Source organism: Thunnus albacares, chromosome 4 (genome assembly GCF_914725855.1).
Source record: "Thunnus albacares chromosome 4, fThuAlb1.1, whole genome shotgun sequence".
Classification (NCBI taxonomy): domain Eukaryota; kingdom Metazoa; phylum Chordata; class Actinopteri; order Scombriformes; family Scombridae; genus Thunnus; species Thunnus albacares.
This window is the reverse complement of record NC_058109.1, coordinates 36,804,249-36,810,383: the sequence shown is the minus strand read 5'-3', so window position 1 is coordinate 36,810,383 and position 6,135 is coordinate 36,804,249. Positions and strand designations below refer to the sequence as shown.

General features: G+C 45.8%; 1 long non-coding RNA gene across 1 annotated transcript; it reads right to left on the bottom strand.

Annotated features, from left to right (window-relative positions):
- Nucleotides 1-351: 351 nt before the first annotated feature.
- Nucleotides 352-2,422, bottom strand: LOC122981105. Its single transcript, XR_006403158.1, has 2 exons — nt 1,627-2,422; nt 352-600 (listed from the first exon to the last, which is right to left on the bottom strand). It is a non-coding gene; the product is annotated as an uncharacterized LOC122981105 (long non-coding RNA).
- Between the last annotated feature and the right edge of the window lie 3,713 nt (nt 2,423-6,135).

Sequence of the window (6,135 nt, the reverse complement as noted above, 5' to 3'; positions counted from 1 at the left end):
ACGATTTTGTGATCCATAAAGAATAGGAACAGCATGGGGCCCAGTTTTAACTGCTAGGGCAACATGGGGAAATGTCATGTGCAGTTATGTTTAGATGGTGCTGAGCTGTAGGCCAGTGCCAGAGGCCAGTATCCTGAAATGAGATGTCTTGTGTGTCAGACTAAAAATATAAAACAAACAGCACAACAAGCTTGGTGAAGGACAATTTTTTATGTCCCTGAGATATGTCTGCTGTATGTTTTCTTTTTTATACTGCAAAAATCTCTTTTTTAACTAGTCTTTTTGTCTATTATGGAGTCCTAAAACATTGTTTGGCCAAGTGAAAAAAAAAAATCTAGTGAGATTGTGAAATATTGTTTTGTTTTTAATAGTTTCATATAAAATATTTTGTGCAGGCTGCTGGCCTGTGGGGTTTGATGCCTCCCATTTTGAAGTGTCTGCAAGCCAAAGCACCAGAGGGTCATTACATCAATACATTGTGTCCTTTCAGCACTGTTCTCATTTGCAGGCTATGTCTCTGCTCTGTGGCACTACTCAGAACACATGTGACCTTGGGTGGAGAGCTTGTCAGATCAAGTCTTAACCAAGTTGAAGGAACGCCTGGGAATGAGGAGCAGTGAGGAGTGTGAAAGGATATTACACTCTTTAAATGTTGCACACAATTTTATCTCTGAACTGTCATCAGCAACCACTCAAGACCTCAATGGACTGTCTTGGTCCATCTTTCACATAGTATCCCATAATGACAACTTGAAAACACATTTTGTTTTTGTACTAAAAATAGCAGTGTCTCTAAATCGTCTCAAAAACTTCTGTTTGTATCATTTTTCATTCAACTCCTGAACTTATGGCTAGATCTTTCACTATGACATCAGAACCTGCAGCTGACCTGTGTCTCTGTGCTGCTGCTGACAGGATTTTCAGAAAAAAATTATGGCAGATAGTCACAAAAAAATCTGTTACTGAGGGCTAGAACAAAGGACTGTATAAACTTATTCTGTAGGGCTGGTTCTGATTCCAAAACTTCACTCCAGGTGTGTCTGTTAAAACATGGATGCAGAAGATTTATCTCCCTATAAGCCTTAAACAACATTACAAAACATGGACGTGGTTATGTGTGTATAGTTCTAAAAAAAGAAATCAACATTGTTTAAGCTATCATATACAATACATAGAGCATCATATATACTCATATATACATACATACAAACTAAATCTTAAACCACTATTAATTGCATAATCTTAATGCTGTGTAACTACTTGGCATGTAACAATGCACAACGCATATAATACACCATGGAGAAAGGACATTCAGATAATCACTACTATCTAATCAACAACCACATGCATTCTAGCTAGCAAGTGCAGAGTCTAGCAGAGCATGCTCTAATTCAACTAATTCAAGCTTAATCACCAACGCTGTAAAGGTTGCAAGAATTAGCAACTACTACAAAACCTGTATTAAATTAACCGATAACATTAATGATACAGCTTACAGGTCTCAAGGGCGCACGCACACAATCGTAACTGACCAATACACTCTCTGGACAGCAGACATCAACCTGGGTAGATAATATCTGATGAAACTTGACGAGAAGTGATCTGTCAAGATCTGAGAGTCTCCACCTGTGTCTGCTGAGTAGCTCCGTATCTGGATACACCACCTGAGGAGGAGATCCATCGAACCACCCCATCAACAGGAGACTTGGGGTCACAGGATCTGGATCTGTGATACTAGACGATAAATAACCCAAGGATTAGGAATTCAGAAGACCTTCCATTTCAGTGAGCACCATCCTGAGCACCTCTTCGTGCCTGAGCACCCACAGTCATGTAAAGTGCCTGTTTGACTGAATGGGTCTCCCTCTCCCAGACTCCTCTGAAGTGTGGGTTGAAATGAAAGATTATCTTCTCTTTGGCAAGGCTCTGTGTCACAGCCTGGCTCTATACTGTGGCAAAAAAGGGAAGTCACACAAGTATTCAATAGTACAAAAGTAAATTTAGTGAAAACAAAGTACTCAAAGCAACAAAAAAAAAAAACAAAAACAAATGAGTAGGTAGTAGGTAGTTTGTAAAATCAATAGGGAGTGGTTGACTGAGTGTATGCTGTATGGGTGTTGTATCGTGAAACAAAGGAAAAAGAACCAAAAAACAATGCAGGACTGTGTGGGGGAGAGAGGAGAGTCTGAACTGGCAGCTTGTCTGGCTTTATACATGGGTCACACCAGGCCCAGGTGTGTCCCATCCTGCTAATCAGTGTGCGCTCAGGAACCTGCCCCTGCAAACAGAGAACACAGCAGCAACAAGGAGTGCAAAACAGAGGGGCTGTCACACTCTGTTGCAACTCAGGGGACAGCACCGTAAAGGCCTCTCGCAGCTCCTTCTCTCTCCCCCAGAAATTCATCCCCTAATACGAGAACTACTCAGCAAGAGTCCCTCTGCCGGCAACTAACCTCCTCAGGGCCATCAAAAAGGAGGCGGTGCCGATGTTGGTCAGGAGGTCTAAGTGCCCAGCCCAGGTGCTGAGGCGCTTAAAGATTATTAGAGAGCCTCACGGTCTCTGAGGATCCACCAAGTGCGCTGCATTTCTGCAAACACCCACTCCGGGCCAGGGTGGCGCAGATGACTGTTGTAATCCTGTATCAGGAGTTTGATGCCAGGGTGACTGGGATGTAGGGTGATGGGATGTAGGGTGGCATGCTTCAGGTCTTCAGATTTGCATAGTCTCCCCCCAACTAATCTCACCTGACTCGTTGAACTCCGAGGACAAGGTAAGTAGGCAGCTACTAAATGGGACTGGCTTACTGGCTCTCAAGAGACACAGCTCATTTGGGAAGCTGTCCCTTTGAGCTCTCTGGAGTCATGGGGGTCTCTGTTTTCTGGTAGTCTGCGGCTATAGGGTGACATTCCTGGTCTGCTGCCCCGTGAAGCACCCACATGGTAACATTGAGGAGCTCCCTTCAAATGTTGTCCACATCTAGAACTTGTGGCTCTGCCACTGTGGATGTGACTCCACAGAAGGTTGACTTACGGAGTTTTGATACTTCCTCCTCAGCTGAAGCAGTCTGTTTCACTGGCCACTTAGCTGGGGCTTGGAGGAGAAATGGTGGGCCCTGGCTCCACCTATTTGGCTCCACAAGCTGTCTCTGGGTCTTTCCTCTCGTGATATCATCTGCCACATTCCTTGCTGTATCCATGTAGCACCACGCATGAGGTTCTGTGAGCTCTTGGATCTCAGTCACCCTTGTGCCGACAAAGACCTCAGCAAGACTCAGACTGCTGCCACATCAACACAGTCATGGAATCAGTCCACAGGGTGTTTTCTGACTGATCTTCAAAGTGAGCTTCTGCTTTATCACCGTGGTGATTATGGTGATCCTACCACAGCTGCACACAGCTCCAGCCTCGACATAGACAGGGGACATTTAGGAACCATACTGGATTTTGCCATAAGGAATGCCAGGTAGGTCTTACCTTGATTGTCCTCTGTTCGTAGGTATGCTACAGCCCCATAGGCCCTTTCGGAGGAGTTGCAGAATATATGTGGACCTCATGTGTGGCACTGGCACCATCAACTTCTTTGAGGGTGTAGCACCTAAGTAGTATGATGGATGGTAGGACCTGTAGTTCCCCTGCCCACTCATTTCAGGTGTCTAGAAGCTCCTGTGTGGGGGGTCGTCCCATTCCCTGTTTTTTGTCCCGAGGTGCTGGACTAGAATCTTGGCTTGGGCTATGTAAGGCAAGATGAACCCGAGAGGGTCGTACTGGCTTGCTAGCACCTTGTAGATGTTTTACATGGTTCGCACTCTGCACTCCACTGGCTGGTGCTTGTACCCTAAGGTGTCTGACTGGAAGTGCCAACTGAGCCCAAGGGTCAATTCTGGAGTATCTGCTTTCTCTTGGGTGTGGCAGAGCTCTAAGCTGTCTAATCTGGATTCCTTTGACAGGTGATTGACAACACTGGGAACACTGCTGGCCCACTGGTACAGCTTGAACCCACCGGAGGCTAGGAGGGCCTGCAGCCTGTCCACAAGCTGTCTGGCCTCCGCTGGTGTTGGCAGGCTCTGGGGGTAGTTGTCCATGTAGAAACATCTCTTCATTGTGTTTGTATTTGTATTTATTTGACATGGACATCACAATAGCATTGGAACTGCAACATACAATTATGCACAGGCACTGGATGCACACTGTTTAGTGTTTGTAGTGAAACGCTAAATTACACCTGTCCACAGGCGGCTTTTTTAGATGGTTAGAATATAAAAGTTAATGTAAAGAAGAAAAAAAAGAAAGATGAGAGGAAAAACAAGAATACATACACAAGTATATACATACAAAATACAGGTGTGTCTATACAAGATGTGACAATTGTGCCACCTTGTTTTTTTTTTGGTTTTTTTAATTATTGTCTTATTATATAGTGATATGAGTGATATAGTTGAATGTAGGGCTTGTGACCAGGTAGTGATGCAGTATGTTAAGTGTGAGAATATCATGGCCGGATGCTGTCTCCAGGCTCGCTGTGGTCCAAGACATGCTTCTGCAAGGCATAAATAGCACAGCATGGACTGCAAGTAGTGCCAAATGGTAGCACCTGCCACTCAAAGACATCTGGGGGACTCTGGGGGACTCTCCTCATGTCAAGCCATACAAACCACAGCAAGGGTTTGTCTTCAGCTAGTAGGTGGACCTGATGAAACATCCCCTTGATGTCGCTGCTGATTGCAACAGGATGCTCTCTGAAACATAGCAGCACTTCCAGGAGTGATGCACCCAGAGTTGGTCCAGGTAAATAGAAGGGACTCATTCAGGTTCAGGCCCTTAGAGCAATTAAATACAATGAGGTTCTTCCCATTATGGCTCACCATGTGGTGTGATGTACCACGATTCTTGATCTTGGTTGAGCATACTGGGTTCTAGCTTAAGCACAGAGCCTGCTTAAACTAACTTCTGTATCTCTGCGTTGTAAGCAGTGCTCCGCTTGGGATCCTTGGCCAACTGTCTTTCTGTACTTCTGAGGCTTGTTATTACTGTCTCTTTAGGAGCATGGAAGTGGGGTGTGTCCTTCTTATGGAGGAGTGGTGGGGCATAGCGGAGTACTCCGTATGTGTCTTGAACGGGTCACCAATTTCTCCTTTCTGTATGGCAGCATGTTGAGCTGCCATAGCTTCTCAACATTTCGAAGGAGTTCTGTGTTGGAGAGGACTGTGGATGTCAGAAGGCACTGCTGTGGCTGTAATTATTGTTCCTACTTCCATGCCAGGCCTTGTAGCGTCCACCCTGATCTAGTTCAGATGGCGGTTGGTCCACCTGGAGGACTCAACTGCACTGGCTTAATGGGGGTGATGAGATGTGGGTGGTCCATGCTGATGAGGATGAATGGGCTGGCATTCTCGAACTGCTGTAGGGGGGAGACCTACCTCTTCTGAAGACTGGCTACTGGATAGGAATGATCCGCCAATCTCAGGCAACTGCTGTGAAGGCTCAGCTGATGCAGAAACTCCTCTTAGGCTGTGAGGTGGGGGAGACGTGGAATGATACCCTGGAGGATTTGGACATCCTGACAGATGGTTCTGAGGGTGAGCTCTCCTGGTGTGCCCTTTAGTCCAAATTTATCTGCTGTAGCTGTGAAAGAAGTATTGTGTGCTTGGACCCATCATCTAATATGGTGTAGGTGTCCAGGCTATGCTTACCATGATGCAGGATCACTCTTATGACCTTCAGCAGCACACAGATGCAGTCAGTCAGTGAATCTAGGTAGAGTACCTCGGTGGCTGTGTTTACAAGGCAACTCTTCTCTTTTGGCTTCTCCTCCGGTGCTCTGCTGTTGACCTCATGAAGGACTTGCAAATGTTTGCCTTGACAGATGCCACATAGCTTCTTGAGGGTACACTGTACCGCCTGATGGTACATTCCAGCATTTGTTATTGGACCAGATCCACTCAGTGACTCGGGCCTTAGTGAGCTTCTGGATGGCTGAGCACTGGTTGAGGGGTAATGCGCGTTGTTGTCGCAGTAGGGACAATATGCATTTGCTTTAACAATCCTCTTCTCTGAAGTGGCATATAGCTCTCTTTCCATAGGTGTCTTTAGTTCCATGGAGAACAGATGTTGTCCACCTTCCACTACAACCCTCTG